The following is a 19,993-nucleotide window of genomic DNA, read 5'->3' as shown; positions in this document are numbered from 1 at the left end:
TTGAATATTGTTTAGAGATCCAGAGAGGGATAACATGCTATCTACATAACCTTAATGTTCGACCACAGTACCTAAGAACGACATCAAATTTCTGGCAGTTGAATATTGTTTTAGAGATCCAGAGAGGGATAAACATGCTATCTACATAAACCTTAATGTTCGACCCACAGTACCTAAGAACGACATCAAATTTCTGGCAAGTTGAATATTGTTTAGAGATCCAGAGACGGATAACATGCTATCTACATAACCTTAATGTTCGACCACAGTACCCTAAGAACGACATCAAATTTCTGGCAGTTGAATATTGTTTAGAGATCCAGAGAGGGATAAACATGCTATCTACATAACCCTAATGTTCGACCACAGTACCTAAGAACGACATCAATTTCTGGCAGTTGAATATTGTTTAGAGGTCCAGAGAGGGATAACATGCTATCTACATAACCTTAATGTTCGACCACAGTACCTAAGAACGACATCAAATTTCTGGCAGTTGAATATTGTTTAGAGATCCAGAGAGGGATAACATGCTATCTACATAACCTTGATGTTCGACAACAGTACCTAAGAACGACATCAAATTTCTGGCAGTTGAATATTGTTTAGAGGTCCAGAGAGGAATAACATGCTATCTACTATAACCTTAATGTTCGACCACAGTACCTAAGAACGACATCAAATTTCTGGCAGTTGAATATTGTTTAGAGGTCCAGAGAGGGATAACATGCTATCTACATAACCTTGATGTTCGACAACAGTACCTAAGAACGACATCAAATTTCTGGCAGTTGAATATTGTTTAGAGGTCCAGAGAGGAATAACATGCTATCTACATAACCTTAATGTTCGACCACAGTACCTAAGAACAACATCAAATTTCTGGGCAGTTGAATATTGTTTAGAGGTCCAGAGAGGAATAACATGCTATCTACATAACCTTGATGTTCGACAACAGTACCTAAGAACGACATCAAATTTCTGGCAGTTGAATATTGTTTAGAGGTCCAGAGAGGGATAACATGCTATCTACATAACCTTAATGTTCGACCACAGTACCTAAGAACGACATTCAAATTTTCTGGCAGTTGAATATTGTTTAGAGGTCCAGAGAGGGATAACATGCTATCTACATAACCTTAATGTTCGACCACAGTACCTAAGAAACGACATCAAATTTCTGGGCAGTTGAATATTGTTTAGAGATCCAGAGAGGGAAAACATGCTATCTACATAACCTTGATGTTCGACAACAGTACCTAAGAACGACATCAAAATTTCTGGCAGTTGAATATTGTTTAGAGGTCCAGAGAGGAATAAAACATGCTATCTACATAACCTTAATGTTCGGACCACAGTACCTAAGAACGACATCAAATTTCTGGCAGTTGAATTATTGTTTAGAGGTCCAGAGAGGGATAACATGCTATCTACATAACCTTGATGTTCGACAACAGTACCTAAGAACGACATCAAATTTTCTGGCAGTTGAATATTGTTTAGAGGTCCAGAGAGGAATAACATGCTATCTACATAAACCTTAATGTTCGACCACAGTACCTAAGAACAACATCAAATTTCCTGGCAGTTGAATATTGTTTAGAGGTCCAGAGAGGAATAACATGCTATCTACATAACCTTGATGTTCGACAACAGTACCTAAGAACGACATCAAATTTCTGGCAGTTGAATATTGTTTAGAGGTCCAGAGAAAGATAACATACTAACAACAAAACCTTAATGTTCGACCACAGTACCTAACAACGACATCAAATTTCTGGCAGTTGAATATTGTTTAGAGATCCAGAGAGGGATAACATGCTATCTACATAACCTTAATGTTCGACCACAGTACCTAAGAACGACATCAAATTTCTGGCAGTTGAATATTGTTTAGAGATCCAGAGAGGGATAACATGCTATCTACATAACCTTAATGTTCGACCACAGTACCTAAGAACGACATCAAATTTCTGGCAGTTGAATATTGTTAGAGATCCAGAGAGGGATAACATTGCTATCTACATAACCTTAATGTTCGACCACAGTACCTAAGAACGACATCAAATTTCTGGCAGTTGAATATTGTTTAGAGATCCAGAGAGGGATAACATGCTATCTTACATAACCTTAATGTTCGACCACAGTAACCTAAGAACGACATCAAATTTCTGGCAAGTTGAATATTGTTTAGAGATCCAGAGACGGATAACATGCTATCTACATAACCTTAATGTTCGACCACAGTACCTAAGAACGACATCAAATTTCTGGCGTTGAATATTGTTTAGAGATCCAGAGAGGGATAACATGCTATCTACATAACCTTAATGTTCGACCACAGTACCTAAGAACGGACATCAATTTCTGGCAGTTGAATATTGTTTAGAGGTCCAGAGAGGGATAACATGCTATCTACATAACCTTAATGTTCGACCACAGTACCTAAGAACGACATCAAATTTCTGGCAGTTGAATATTGTTTAGAGATCCAGAGAGGGATAACATGCTATCTACATAACCTTGATGTTCGACAACAGTACCTAAGAACGACATCAAATTTCTGGCAGTTGAATATTGTTTAGAGGTCCAGAGAGGAATAACATGCTATCTACATAACCTTAATGTTCGACCACAGTACCTAAAGAACGACATCAAATTTCTGGCAGTTGAATATTGTTTAGAGGTCCAGAGAGGGATAACATGCTATCTACATAACCTTGATGTTCGACAACAGTACCTAAGAACGACATCAAATTTCTGGCAGTTGAATATTGTTTAGAGGTCCAGAGAGGAATAACATGCTATCTACATAACCTTAATGTTCGACCACAGTACCTAAGAACAACATCAAATTTCTGGCAGTTGAATATTGTTTAGAGGTCCAGAGAAGGAATAACATGCTATCTACATAACCTTGATGTTCGACAACAGTACCTAAGAACGGACATCAAATTTCTGGCAGTTGAATATTGTTTAGAGGTCCAGAGAGGGATTACATGCTATCTAATAACCTTTAATGTTCGACCACAGTACCTAAGAACGACATCAAATTTCTGGCAGTTGAATATATTGTTTAGAGGTCCAGAGAGGAATAACATGCTATCTACATAACCTTGATGTTCGACAACAGTACACAAGAATGACATCAAGTTTGTAGCACTCAAATAACCTTTGGTGGTCTAGAGAGAGGGAAGACGGTAAACTCTCTTACAATGAAACCTGTGTATTACTTTATTTAACATTTTTGATATGATACCAATAGCAGAGAGTCTGGAGATCCTTTTTGCTATCATGCAACTACTACAATTTTCCAGATAAAAGAGAAATGTCCTATTAATGTCATAAACTCTGTCTCTAAACAAAGACACTAGCTAAGGAAAAGCATTGGATTGGATTTACCTTCGTTGATAAATGCAGGAATACCAAGCTGTGGTGGCAGACTGTATAACTAATATAGGAGGAATGTCAGTGTATTAACGATCTCAAATACTTGTTATGTTCAGAAATGTTTACCAACTCATTCTGTCATGTAGTCTTCATCTAAAGATTGATATAGATAAGTAGAGTGCTCTCCAAAACTTTGAGCACAGAACAGTAACATTCCCATACTGTCATGTAGTCTTCATCTAAAGATTGATATAGATAAGTAGAGTGCTCTCCAAAACTTTGAGCACAGAACAGTAACATTCCCATCATTGAAACTGTAGCTGGAATTAAGGGTAGACATTCTCTGGGTTGTTTCTCTGCAATGGTGCAGTTCTGCAAGGCCCCACACAGAGTACAGTCATCAATCATAATGTATAACACAGTCACCTGTACGCTATCCAAATAGTTCTGTTAGAAAATAAAACTGTGTTTTAGTAAATTTGATACAACTTAGTGAGATCTGTGGCACGATATCTTGATTGCGAGAAAAGAAAGATGGTTGTTACAAGAATATCAACATTCGGAACATATTAGTGCTACAATATTATGCAATACAATTACAGCCCCTTTAGCTATATGTTTTCATCCTCAATAGAAATTGATCTAACATTACACAGTTTGATCTTCTTGTTGGTGATCTCTCTGACTGAGCAACAAACATTGAAACTGTGATGGCAGATATATTTGAAAATGACAGGTAAAATGTTAATTCCTCAGGCTGAGTGAGATCATAAGTTCTTGATGGCAAAATGATAAGTGTCAACCAGAACAGGGGGAATTATAAGAGGATCATACAGAAACTAATGTTTTCTTGTCTCTAAGAGATGTGTTTGATAAATTCCTTTCCTATGTGTTTGATAGGTTGCAGTTTTAGTTACGAATCTCGAAAAATAACTTGTGGTTTCCTTTTCCCAAAAATTGTTTGTTAAATAAAGTGGAGAAAACTAATATGAAGTTTGGTCCTATGAGTTTAGTGATGGCAAAGAGCTGTCTGTGTCTTCGAGTGCTAATAACAAAATGAATGATAAAAAGTTTTAATTTAGAAAAAAAATTATAAAAATATATGTCTAGAGAATAAAAATACAGAAGTATGGCTATTTAAAATAATATTCAGTTTACGGAAAAAGTCACTAATAAACATATCATTGAATGTTAACATTCTTGAGAATTAATCGACAAACCATTTTGGATTGATTATTATCAAATCAAAATGTCTTTACGTGAACATTAAGTACAGTAATTTGTCAAAATATAATACATAATGCAAAGTTATCAATTCAAGAGTAAATGATTTTCTACCTTGATAGCAGTAAACTAACAATGCTTCCTTCTATTTACTTACCCGTTTTCCTTTATGTAAGCCATACAGTTTATAAATACAAATTTATAATATAAACCTACTTTTGTAATAATATTGTATTACATTGCTCATTTTACAATTAAACTTGGACTTTCTTAAAATAATGAATTTTTATAACTGTTTTAGTTTTACTTAAATTAAATTACATTATTTTTATTGAAAGAAGAGGAAATGAAACACAAGTGACTAATTTTGAGCAAAAAAAAAATTTTTTAAATAACCAGACATGTTAAATCAAAATATATTATAAATTTGGCAACATACTTACCTGATTCAACTACTTACTAGTTAGAAAAGCAATATGTTCTTGCACGTCCACAAAAGATAGGTAAAACCTATGTAGTTGCTTTACTAGTAATTTCACTAGACTAAGTGTAACGGATATGTTCTTGCACGTCCACAAAAGATAGGTAAAACCTATGTAGTTGCTTTACTAGTAATTTCACTAGACTAAGTGTAACGGATATGTTCTTGCACGTCCACAAAAGATAGGTAAAACCTATGTAGTTGCTTTACTAGTAATTTCACTAGACTAAGTGTAACAGATATGTTCTTGCACGTACACAAAAGATAGGTAAAACCTACATTGCTTTACTAGTAATTTCACTAGACTAAGTGTAACGGATATGTTCTTGCATGAACACAAAAGATAGGTAAAACCTACATTGCTTTACTAGTAATTTCACTAGACTAAGTGTAACGGATATGTTCTTGCATGAACACAAAAGATAGGTAAAACCTACATTGCTTTACTAGTAATTTCACTAGACTAAGTGTAACGGATATGTTCTTGCATGAACACAAAAGATAGGTAAAACCTACATTGCTTTACTAGTAATTTCACTAGACTAAGTGTAACGGATATGTTCTTGCATGAACACAAAAGATAGGTAAAACCTACATTGCTTTACTAGTAATTTCACTAGACTAAGTGTAACGGATATGTTCTTGCATGAACACAAAAGATAGGTAAAACCTACATTGCTTTACTAGTAATTTCACTAGACTAAGTGTAACGGATATGTTCTTGCATGAACACAAAAGATAGGTAAAACCTACATTGCTTTACTAGTAATTTCAGTAGACTAAGTGTAACGGATATGTTCTTGCATGTACACAAAAGATAGGTAAAACCTACATTGCTTTACTAGTAATTTCACTAGACTAAGTGTAACGGATATGTTCTTGCATGAACACAAAAGATAGGTAAAACCTACATTGCTTTACTAGTAATTTCACTAGACTAAGTGTAACGGATATGTTCTTGCATGAACACAAAAGATAGGTAAAACCTACATTGCTTTACTAGTAATTTCACTAGACTAAGTGTAACGGATATGTTCTTGCATGAACACAAAAGATAGGTAAAACCTACATTGCTTTACTAGTAATTTCACTAGACTAAGTGTAACGGATATGTTCTTGCATGTACACAAAAGATAGGTAAAACCTACATTGCTTTACTAGTAATTTCACTAGACTAAGTGTAACGGATATGTTCTTGCATGTACACAAAAGATAGGTAAAACCTACATTGCTTTACTAGTAATTTCACTAGACTAAGTGTAACGGATATGTTCTTGCATGAACACAAAAGATAGGTAAAACCTACATTGCTTTACTAGTAATTTCACTAGACTAAGTGTAACGGATATGTTCTTGCATGTACACAAAAGATAGGTAAAACCTACATTGCTTTACTAGTAATTTCACTAGACTAAGTGTAAGGGATAGCTGCTATTTTTGTAATAGTAGATGCTGTTATGTAAACAAGCAATACATAACACATAGAGTTAATTATAGTTGTCTTTATGCAATGGGTGATCTCAGATTTCCTTTACACAAATAAAGTAACAAAAAATCTGTCTGTCCTCATGGGCCACTGGCATGGGCATCGGCACTCCCACTATACATCTTTCTTCAACTATATAATAATTTCTTCTTTAATACCTATATATTCTGTCAAAAATTTAGTAAAACATTTAGTTATTTAAATACTTATCACCAAATATGAAACTATTCATGCATAAATATTAATTATATTTCAATTTGGTTAATATTATTAAATTTTTAATTATTTATATTCACATCGAAAATATATAATATAGTGTGCGGTAGGTAAGTGTCAAAGAAACAACAAGTAAAGTTATTTTCTTTAAAAGAAACAAAATTCTCCAATTATGGAATATGCAACATTCTATTCTGATGCTCAGGCCAGCAGCAGTTGGAAAACTGTGTTTAATTTTAAAAGTGTATTATTTCCATATCAGAGTTCCTCAATGATGAGTTAGTGTTTTAGAATTAAGTCATAAACCTAATGTAACAAATGTTATATCTTATGGAAGGTAATTGTGATATACAATAGAGGATACACTTAGAGTAGAACCCCGCTATCTTTAATGATTTCAATTATTTTATTTTGTTATTTTTAAGTTCGTAATCAAATTAAAAAAACAGTTTGATAAGAAATCTTGATGAAAAATATTCTTGTGGTTATTGAAATGCTTGTTTTTTCTTGTGGGAGAGAGTGGTATTGTTTTTCAAGTGAGCAACAGTGTGGCGTATATTATCTTTGACTTTAAAATTTCTGAGAAGTGTAATTAATTTCCTGTGTGTGTTTGTGGTGCATATGTAATCTAGTAGAAAGTATTATTTATTTATTTTTTACTTATAAAAACATGCACAAAATTGTATGAGAAATAAATGTATTGTATTATATTGTTGCAAAGTTTTTTTTCTATCTGAATCATGTGGCTAGAGAAATAATCCCTCAAGAAGCATCAAGACTTCATTGTGGTTGTAGATATCTATAGGTGAGATGAACTTTACTTGTATTGCTTCACCACTTTGGACTTTACTAATCTGACTTAAAGAAGGGCAAAATAAAATAATTAACATCTACACTCTGAGAACTCTTTTCAAATTTAATTTTTATTGCAGTGACTGAATGTTATTTTATTTATTAAAGAATTTAAAAAACTAATTCCTATCATTGGAATATGACTTATACGAGGGGGTACCCAAAAAAAACCGGAATTATTTTATAAAAATTATGTATTATCAAATTTTTTACAATACGACCTTATCTCCTTCAAAATAATATCCATTACAACTAATACACTTGTCCCAACAGTATTTTCATTTATCAAAACATTTTTTGTAGTCATCTTTAGAAATGGCTGCAAGCTCGAGCTTCGTTTTTTTTCTTAACCTCTTCAACGTTGTCAAATCATTGACCTTTCAAGCCTCTTTTCATGTGTGGAAATAAAAAAAAAGTCGCATGGAGCGAGGTCAGGCGAGTAAGGTGCGTGGGGCAGCGGAACCATGCCGTTTTTGGCTAAAAACTGCCTAACTAAGATGGCTGTGTGTGCCGGTGCGTTGTTGTGGTGGAAGAACCAGTCTCCAGTCTGCCAGAAATCGGGTCTTTTCTGGCGAACGCTGTTGCGCAATCTTCTTAAAATCTCCAAATAAAATGTTTGGTTGACAGTCTGACCTGGAGGAACAAACTCAGAATGAACAATGCCTTTGGCATCAAAAAAGCAAATCAACATGGTTTTGATGTTTGATTTTACTTGCCGACGTTTTTTTGGACGAGGTGAAGATGGCGACTTCCATTGGCTTGACTGTTGCTTCGTTTCTGGGTCATAACCATAGCACCATGACTCATCACCAGTAATTACCTTTTCCAGAAAATCGGGATCATTTTCGAGATGTTCTTTCAGAAGGCGGCAAGTTTCAACTCGATGTGCCTTTTGATGGTCAGTCAGAAGTTGAGGAACAAATTTGGCAGCAACCCTTTTCAGTCCTAAATCTCCTGTTAAAATTTGCTGAACCGAGCTCCAAGTTAACCCACTACTCTCTGATAGTTCCTCAATTGTCTGTCGAAGGTCGGTGAGCACAAGTTCACGAATTTTCTCAACATTTTCGTCTGTTCGAGAGGTTGATTGACGTCCAGAACGAGGTTTGTCTTCAATCGACATGTCGCCATTTTTAAATCGAGCGAACCACTCGTAGATCTGAGTTTTCCCCATAGCATCATCTTTGTAAGCTGTATTCAACATTAAAATAGTTTCTGCAGCATTTTTACCAAGTAAAAATCAAAATTTCACAGCTGCAAGTTGTTCACTTAAACTTGCCATGACAAAAAACGAAACAAGAACAAAACAGGGTTAGCGAAAACAGTCACTACGAACGAACAGAATGCACTAGGACAACGGAACTGGGGTCACTGACCTCGCAATGGGTTGCGCGACACACGCCTAGCGGCAGGAATGTGTACTACACGCTGCCGGCTGCCAGCAATACAATTCCGGTTACTTTTGGGTACCCCCTCGTATGTGCATGCTTCCCACCTGCGAGCCTCACAGCTCTACTACAATCTATCTTACAAACTTATTAATCTTTTCAACCCTAAATGAAACTTTTTTAAACTCAATTCTATATTTATAGATATCATACATTTCATCCATAAACATTTTATTTATTTCATTTTCAACAGATTCAGTGCTAAGAAAAATACTGAACCTCACCTGAGGTGCTGACAAATTTCAGTGTACATAGAAAACAACCGCCAAAGGTCTCCGATCAGAGATGCTAACAGTGAATGCGTTCAAACAAAACCAAACTAGTATTTTCATTTATAAATTAAATTATCTTTTAACATTAAATTTAATGTCTAACTATCTCTATTTATAACAATGTTTAAGTAGTTATTTTTCATGTAGATCTTATTTATCTCTTACTTTCATAGTTCCCAGCACTGTCAGACCTAACAGGTATAATTATTGACTCCACCTTATGAAATAATAATTCTGCTTTCTTTACATTAAATAAAATAAAACTTTATGACTGGTGGTGCATCCAGTAATAAATTATCATAAGATAATAATGAATGTAAAATAGTGACTGTATTAAATTAATAAACTCATAGTAAAAAATATAAGATAATTTACATAGTTTTAGCTCAATTACGATTAAAGTGAATTTGCATAATTTATAGAGCTAGTGTAGAAGATTTCTCAAACGTACGCAAAATAAATTTTCTCACATAAATCTGTGAATATTCAAATTTCGAGGTTAAAGTGTCCTAAAGTCCACAGTTGAACCTTGCTGGAACTTGGAGGGTTCAGTAGACTTCTGAACCAGCATCACTGGCCACACTGGTGAGCTGCGTGCAAGGACAGGATCGCTCAGCGGTCACTCATCCATGCAGCAGCCACGCTCGACACTGCTTGACTCAGTTATCTTACGATAAATACCATACTGAAGCCATTGGCCTTGTCCCTTTATAAATGCAGTAGTATAGTACTGACCGCTATATATCCCCACATACAACTACAACTCGACCATGTTTGTTGGGATCTAGAGGACATATATTAATGTTACAAGGTTCTTGGATTTACCAATCAATTCTTTTTTAAGATCACCATTAATTAGTTTCAAAATAGAGGAATTTTATAACCTGTAATGTAAAAGTTTACAAAAACGGAATATTTTACAGTGTTACAACTTGACATGCAATAACATTGCATAAACCGTTTTTCTCCTATACAAGATGATGGTTACACAAAATGTCTCAAATTAAATACTACTCATATACTTAGGCTAACTGTAAAACTGTGAACTTTTCTGAGATTAGCTAAAAGACATGGACGTGTATATATATAAAACTGAATCTTTAAAATGAGTCATATTGCAAACTTTTTCAACCTTTGATTATAACGGATGAAAGGTTTATGAGTTAGTTTTGTTTTTATAAACAAAACAATTAAAACTGAACCATTTCTGAAAAGTTTATATTCTCTGAGAGAAATTACCTTGAGTTAAATTTTTCTCAAAATATTACTTCCTTATTTTTGTTGAAAGAAACTTAGGAGATATCTCTTTTTAAATCTACATCTTACACATGTCCATCTACTTTGTTTTAAGGTACACAGTTTTACGCAATTGAGCGTTTTAATAATGAAACCTTATTTCTAAGTAACTAATAATAATTTCAAGAAAGGTAAAAATTAGATTGATTAGTACGTGAATTATACTTTTAAGGCAAATATATTCTCTTGCTCAATCAAACTTGAAATACAAATAGACACAAAAATGGAAGGATTATTAAAAACCATAATTCATAATACACAGAAACCAAGATGGCTGTCAATATATAATGTTTGAAACTTGTGCATATTTTACTATCAATCCAGCCAGTAAGTGTTGACAAACATTTCACACCTGCAGGTGCTGCACTACTAGTCATCTTGTTATATTGTATAATCACCTTTATGTCCTAGACGGAATTGCTAAAACAAAGCACTGCCTAGTGTAGACAATTTTTTATAACACAATATGATCCAGTACACACTTAAAAAACAAAGAATTTATACATACTCGACACCTGGCAGTACAACAGAATACATGTGTTTTATAGATGAACAACCATTTGTAAATTACTAATATAATTCCAATCATCTATACTGGTCTGTATTAGATAAATATAGTTCATAATAATTTAAGATGTTCCAAAACTGCAAGTGATTTGAGCCTTCCAAAATGGACGAGATGGAGATGGCTGTGGATTGTACACGAGTCAGAGACGTTCATGGACATCAGTATCACTGGCCCCATTAAAATAAATGTTAAATAATTTTTTTCTATTCCATCTGTGGACATCCATGAATATTTTTACGTGTCCCTACTCACCCACAGCCAATACGACCTAATCAGATTCCATCCATAGTCGCACATGCCTACTTTTCATTAGAGACTGGACGACCATATATCATTGATAATTATGTTTACCAAAGACAACAACAGGTAACACATGACCTTTAAATACTGCATACTACGAGGGTCGTCCAGAAAGTAAAGAACGTTTTGTTATAAGTCAATAAAAACAAAAGATAAGAGCATGAAAATTTATTTATAAATACTTATAAACTTACTCTATTTTTCTACAAAATCGCCGAACTGTCAAGGCACTTGTTGTAGCATGGCACCAGTTTTTCTATACCGACGTTATACTGTTCTGCCGCCAAGGAATGAAGCCACGTTTTTACTCCTTCTTTGAGGTCTTCGTCACCCAAAAAGTTTTTTTTCCGCCTAAAAACACTTTCAACTTTGGAAACAAGTGATAGTCACTCGGAGCCAGATCTGGACTATACGGAGGGTGTCCGAAGATTTGCCATTTGAAAGAATTGAGTTCTGCTTTGGTTCGTGCACTGCAATGAGGCCGAGCATTGTCGTGGATCAGCACCACTTTCGACGACAGCATTCCGCGTCGTTTGTTCTGAATAGCGCGACGAAGCCGATGCAAGGTCTCGATGTAGGCCTTTGAGTTGATTGTTTCGCCTCTCGGCATGAACTCCACATGGATTAGGCCTTTTCGGTCCTAAAAAACTGTTGCCATCAATTTCCTGGTGTTCAAATTTGGTTTTTCTTTCCTGTTTTTTGTTGGTGAATTCGAGTGATGCCATTCCATTGACTGGAGCTTTGTCACCGTAAACTGCCTTAATTTGCCTATAAATTTCAATAGGTCGAACATTCTGTGCATTCAGAAACCGTATCACACTACGCAGTTCACACTTGGCGGGATTTTCAATTAACGCCGCCATTTTACACTTTCACAGGAGACGCAAACGTGACCTCACGGTACCGCTACTCAGCTCACACTGAGGCAGAAGGTGTGGCTAACGAACAAGCTATCTACCGCGGTGGTGGGTGAACTGCGCCGCCCGTGATGCGCAATCGTTCTTTACTTTCTGGACGACCCTCGTACTTACTTATGACCTTTAAATACTGCATACTACTTACTTATGACCTTTAAATACTGCATACTACTTATTTAAACCTTGTTCTGTAAACTATAGCTTTTTGTATATGTTAATTTTAGGACAACAACGTCCCTAATGATAAACAGAAGCTCAAGTGTATATAAATTATTATTTGAATTTTTCAAAACATTATCTAAATAGTGTAAATGATAGCATAGACCAGTGTATTACATGAAACTACCACTTAGCAAACTCCACAGAATGATGGATAAGTTTACATCATTGCTTACGATAAAACTCATGCTCAGGAAGATTGTACAAATTATAAGCTTGTTCTGTATTACAATTACAACTTTTGATCAATATTAAAAATTCACAAAGACATTACTTCTTCCTCAATTTGTGTGATATGTTTTATGCTTGTATTAAATTATGCACAAATGTATACCAAAAATTCTCCCATAGTGAAATGAATAAAACTTTTGTAAACCCTACATAGAGTAACATTTTTATTTTACCTTTTATGGTACATACAAATAGCAATTTATCCTTTTATAAATTTAGTCTACTAATAAAAAAAAAATTACCTTCCATAAAATAAATATTCTTCTCCATAAATGAATAGAGATCACTTATATGAAAGACATATTGTCCTCTTTCTTTATCTTTCTTTAGGGATTGTGGTCTTTATTTACATATTATTATATACACTTTTATAGCAGTATTTAAGAATTTTAAAAAACCTGATACTTCTACTGGTATATACTGAACTATTGTTCCACTTTAATTTTTTCTTTGAAACTACTATATTATATTTTAATTGCATTAGACCTTAAATATACGTTATTCTTTTTATTGGAAAACAAATTATTTTCTTCAAAAGAAACACATGATTCTCCAATAATTTTTAATTTGGAGATGATAGCATCTTGGATGTCAAAAGACCTTAAATAACAAATTAAAAATTATTGGAGAGTTGTGTGTTTATTTTAAAGAAAATAATACATTTGTCACTTATCTCAAAAAGAAAAAAAATCATGAGAAACAAATTAAAAGTTCAACACAAAGAAAAAGGCAAAATGTATTATGTAATACCCAGCTGCCACTGAACAATTATTTTTAATAAAAATTTCAGAACATAGTCTAATGTAAAAGATTTTATATCTGAAAACTGCATTCAACAGAAAGTGAGTGGGGTCACCTTTAGGACCTGGAGTCAACAATTTGACTTGGAACACTAGTGGGTTAATGTGTTGCAATTTTATTGTTCAATAACTGCAAATACATCAGCTTTTAGCGACAAACACTATGTTAATTATAGAATATTTCTTGTATCTTTGTACAAAAACCTTCTGAAATCACTGTCTATAACACTCCAAGCATGAAAGTTTAGTGTGATCCATCATATTTTCAGAGATATAACGCTTCTGTATTGTATATAATAGGTACTTGTACATACTTAAATATTTAAAAATTGCATTGAAAATTAATATGATAATGTTGATATTAAACAAGTAGCAATGGGTAAAAATCAGTTATTCAGTGCTGAGGGAGTCAGCAAAACTCTGGTCCAAGTAACAACAAAAGATGGCTTTTCTTGAAATAGATGGAGGAATATTTCGTTAGAAGAAAATTAATCATCAGCCTCTTAAGTTTTTGTGCAGTTTGAAATAGAAGAATATCAAAAGGGTTAAAATTATGAAAGGATAGTTATTTTTTCACAATTAATGTTTTTGGATTTGATACATTTAAACAAAGACCAACCTGACTCATAAATTATGACTATATCACCATAAATCATCTGGATAAAGAGACTGAGAGTACACATGTACGGTTACCTGACTCTGTTTTGATGTTTATTTATATGTCTGATAGTTGATTTCTTGTTTCACTGAACGATGGCAAATGTCCGGAAAAATCCTGTTTCCTTCAGTTGATTTTAAGCGTTTTATGATAATAAAAGTATCATCTGAGAAAAAACTATTTCATATTTTTAACCCTTTTGATACCCTCTGATCTAGACCTCCGGCTGAACAAGTGCAGCTGACAATCTCTACTGAGTTCAAGAAAAACCACATTGTATGCTTATAAAATGCAAACTAGCTCTCAGCTCCTGGAACATGATAAAAGCCACTTTGTTTCCGAGATATTGCAACTTTTATTAAATCATAAAAGCAGGTTTTCTAGATGATGGTTTTACAACACTACTACCTCAAAAGCAAAATTTCATCAACTATTTGTTAAACTGAAAATAATTTAATCTTCTTTTAATTCAACGACAATTCTTACATTAAAATGTTAAATATAATTTTAAAGTTGAAGTACTGAAAATTTATGTTACTTTATATTTCTGACTAAAATGTTTTCTAGGTATACGAGAAACAGGATTTCTCTGGACATTTGTCATTGTTCAGTGATATACAGTACTACAATAAGTGTTAATTTCAGTTCAAAAAAATGTTTAAGAAATATTAAATTCTGGTTTTGTAATTTGAGTGTGTAATACTCATCTAGAACATCTGCATTTTGTTACGTTATTAAAAAATATTGAAATTAAAAATGAAATTGCCAAATAGAAGAATATAAAAGAAACGGATAAATAAATGAGATTTGAATGAGTTGAAATGTTTTACATAAATTCAGTTAGGTTTTGTGATTTATCATTACAATGATCCAATCCATTATATCTACAAAAATCATCACATGAATAATTTTGCTATTTTAGTACTAATGAATATGTTGAATTACTTTAAAAAGTACAAGAAGGGTAAAAAATGAGCTTATAAATTGATAAATAAATTTGTTTTATTCTAAACAATATCCAATACAACCAAAGCGGAAGCAACATTACCACATCAGAACTTAATAATAATCAAAACTTATAATAATCAGACGTAAAGAATTTGTTAAATAAATAATATTTTAATTGCAATATGATGAGACAATAACAAATAATCAACCATCTTAGGGTATGGATTGAATCGAAGACAGACTACTCATAAGGAAATACTCTAAAATACTGAGATTCAAATATGGGGCAGTTTTCTGAGGTAAGTAGTTAAGTTACAATTCACTAATATCACCTACAAAGATAATGTTAGGATAATTAATACCTTCAAAATTGACATTTGTATAAATCTAAGTTATTTTGGAGCTTGCATAACTCTAATCACTGCCTAATATATATGTATAGTGTGTGTGTGTATATATATATATATTCTTTTTTCAAATACTCCTGACATTATCAATAGTCACTCAAAGCTATTTCAATCTCCTGATCCATTTTTGATTTAAGTTTAAAGAACAGTGTTTTGGAATCTTAAAGATTCGGATTTTTCCTGCAACATTCCATGATAATTTATTGAATTGCTCCAATGATTTCAGTAATTATTTTAGGTCAGTGTGGAGGAATCGTCAAGAAGAAGTCAATAGTGATTAGTGATATAATGCATGGCTTCTGAGAAGTTAAGGAAATAAGCTTATTTTGGATATATATTATATTAGTATTCATTGTTAACAGCTTCAAATGATAAGTAAAATTGCTAGTAGCTCTAATCTGCGTGTAGGTGAGTTCTTCTGATTTGAAAGAATTATATTTTCTATGCCATGTTTGAGTTTGTCATGCTGCCACGATCAAGAAAATATGTCAAAAAGTGTATACTTATAGCTATTGAAGTTTAATCCAGCCTAAGGTACTTCTAGTGCTATTGCTGACTTTGTCTTGTTATTCCGAGAAAAAAAAAAACACACACACAAATATTGTGTATACATACACAAGTCAGAGAAGATTACTTCGGAAATAAATCATCTACTTTTGGCCACTGTTATATACATCCGGCCTAAGTTCTGGTGTCACAATTCAAATTCCATCTGTTCACTTTCACTTTCTGTCTAAGAATGATTGTAGAGTTTGTCTCGTGCCCTGATCAAGAAAATATATAACAACAAAAACCGCCTTCCTTCATTAAGCGTCTTGTTTCGGCTCTTTTACTTTACTTAACATCTAACCAGATCAGATTACCTTATGTGCAAACATTCACAGCTTTCTACAGTAAGGTAGTTTATATAATAGCTTTTAAATAGTATTTTCCATTGCATTAGATGGTTTATTGATCATTGTTGCAATCTAAATTTAAAATGAGAAAGTAACTTTGTCTTTGCAATCTGCATTAAACTTTTGATTAAGCAATTTACAACAATTTAATATTTTTAAAAATTTTAATGTTTCTGCCTCTTTGATGAACGTCAGCTGAAAGTGTTAACAGCTATTAATTATCAATTCACCTTGTATTACGTGACTAAGGGCAATCTGCCGGATCCAATGTAAAACATTCCAAAATCAACAACAATTTATAAATAAAATAAACAATTTAAATTGGACCGAATTGTAAATCTAAACCATTCTCGAATCCACCTAAAGACACACACAAATTTTAATTAAAATCGGTCTAGCCATTTTTTAGGAGTTCAGTGACATATAGATTTAAAAATATAAAAAATGTATGAATTAAAAAATGTCAACATGAAAATTATAGAATACTTTCTAGTCATATATGAGGTATTGTCCCTGTTATACAGTCTCTATCAATAGTAAGTAGTACGCTCATCGTATACAGGAATACTGGGCCTACAAAATTTTAAACATCCTAGCATAAATAGCCACACAAGGATCCACCACACAGTAAGATTGGATCTAGCTGAGCTCTCTAGATGAAGTGAACATTGAAATGATTTGCAATGAACTTTTTATTGTGTAATGAGCATACAGACAAGTTATGGATGATCTGGGAGTGGAATAATGTCTAAGTGAAACACCAAACAGAAGTACACTGGAGACATATATATCTGGAAAGTCAGTAGTAGATTTCACTTTCTTGGGCCCATGGCGATGACAAAATCGGAGGCCTCCTTAATAAATTTTTTTCTAAGTTTTATGAAAATTGTTCTACCAAAACCAAAACAATATACAAAATGATAAAGTTGTATTTAAATTATGACAATAATATTTATTGAATTTGAAACACTAAAAGAAAATATATTATTTTGTCCAAAAACCAAACGATGAAGAAAATCATTACTGCACAACAAGTTAAATACTGCATTATATGCACTACACACTTTTCATGCTTTATTTGACAAAAGTTCCCAAACAACAATTTTAAAGTTCATGTCAAATAGTATTTTTGCATTTGTGTTGATACATAAATTGCTTTATTCTTCTAGTTTGTGCCTCCTTCGAGCTTGCAACCTGTGCTTAGTGGGCCTATTGCTAAGTCCGCCACTGTGGAGAATACAACTGATCTAGCTATTCTGAGGAAAGCTTGGTGGGGCTAGAGCACAGCCTGGTTGAAAAGAAAGGGAAATGGAAGATCAAGAATAGGGATGTGGAAGACCTTATGATTCTGGCAAATCTAAATTTATTTATCCAATCATACATTACATAGGTAAATTCAATACAAGTATTGCTAGACCTTATTAAAGGCAACAAGTAATGAGAGAAAGTAAATTGCATAATTACCTTTATCAGAAACCCTTGTGAACATAAAATGTGTGTGGACTCTACATTGAATCTGAAGAAACGTAGTGAGAGAACAAATAAGGGAATCTGTGCAAAAATCACTTCTCTGTTAAAGTATTTTGTGGTGGAGGTCAGCTATGCTATAATTTGATGTGACACATTGTATCCTGTTTTAACTGAAGTTCTCATCAAAATAAAAGTGAACAGTTGGTGGTGAGGGAGAGTGAAGACCTCAGTTACCAATTGGAGGTGGGAGGGAGAAAGGCTCCTTATTTAAAAAAGGAGTGGAAGAAATATGTAAAATTCTTTCTTCGCTTTAAAGCCTTGCCTTCTTTACATTGTACCTTCTAAATGCAATTTATTAGAATCTCATCTCAAGAAACAATGAATATGCATGCCCTCCTGATAATTTAATCAGTTGCTGTAAAATAAACAGACTTGACAGATAAAAACAACAAGTGTACACTAATTACTAGCACTAATTAGCACCTGACAAGCCTAGGTTAAGTAAATACACAGCAGATCCTTACAACAGGTCATCAATTATAGCCAACAACCAAGGAAGCTAACAGGGCTATGTTTTAATAGCCAACAAAGATGAATCTCAATTATCATTAGTTACGTAGTATTGAGAAATACGAGATCCTCTGGCAATCCATTTAGATACATTTTTTTAAACAAAACACAACATTGATATGAAGCAGATATTAGTCAATATAAGGACCTTCATTATCTCAATCTTTGAGATCATGAGTGCAGTCAAAGTTGTGTCACGGTTTTGTGACTAATATATATTCAAAACAACATTGATATGAAGCAGATATTAGTCAATATAAGGACCTTCATTATCTCAATCTTTGAGATCATGAGTGCAGTCAAAGTTGTGTCACGGTTTTGTGACTAATATATATTCAAAACAACATTGATATGAAGCAGATATTAGTCAATATAAGGACCTTCATTATCTCAATCTTTGAGATCATGAGTGCAGTCAAAGTTGTGTCACGGTTTTGTGACTAATATATATTCAAAACAACATTGATATGAAGCAGATATTAGTCAATATAAGGACCTTCATTATCTCAATCTTTGAGATCATGAGTGCAATCAAAGTTGTGTCACGGTTTTGTGACTAATATATATTCAAAACAACATTGATATGAAGCAGATATAAGTCAATATAAGGACCTTCATTATCTCAATCTTTGAGATCATGAGTGCAGTCAAAGTTGTGTCACGGTTTTTGTGACTAATATATAATCAAATCAACATTGATATGAAGCAGATATTAGTCAATATAAGGACCTTCATTATCTCAATCTTTGAGATCATGAGTGCAGTCAAAGTTGTGTCACGGTTTTGTGACTAATATATATTCAAATCAACATTGATATGAAGCAGATATTAGTCAATATAAGGACCTTCATTATCTCAATCTTTGAGATCATGAGTGCAGTCAAAGTTGTGTCACGGTTTTGTGACTAATATATATTCAAAACAACATTGATATGAAGCAGATATTAGTCAATATAAGGACCTTCATTATCTCAATCTTTGAGATCATGAGTGCAGTCAAAGTTGTGTCACGGTTTTGTGACTAATATATATTCAAATCAACATTGATATGAAGCAGATATTAGTCAATATAAGGACCTTCATTATCTCAATCTTTGAGATCATGAGTGCAGTCAAAGTTGTGTCACGGTTTTGTGACTAATATATATTCAAAACAACATTGATATGAAGCAGATATTAGTCAATATAAGGACCTTCATTATCTCAATCTTTGAGATCATGAGTACAGTCAAAGTTGTGGTACGGTTTTGTGACTAATATATATTCAAAACAACATTGATATGAAGCAGATATTAGTCAATATAAGGACCTTCATTATCTCAATCTTTGAGATCATGAGTACAGTCA

The sequence above is a fragment of the Homalodisca vitripennis genome, chromosome 2, assembly GCF_021130785.1.
Source record: "Homalodisca vitripennis isolate AUS2020 chromosome 2, UT_GWSS_2.1, whole genome shotgun sequence".
Taxonomy (NCBI): Eukaryota; Metazoa; Arthropoda; class Insecta; order Hemiptera; family Cicadellidae; genus Homalodisca; species Homalodisca vitripennis.
The sequence above is the reverse complement of the archived record's forward strand: the minus strand, read 5'-3'. Positions refer to the sequence as shown.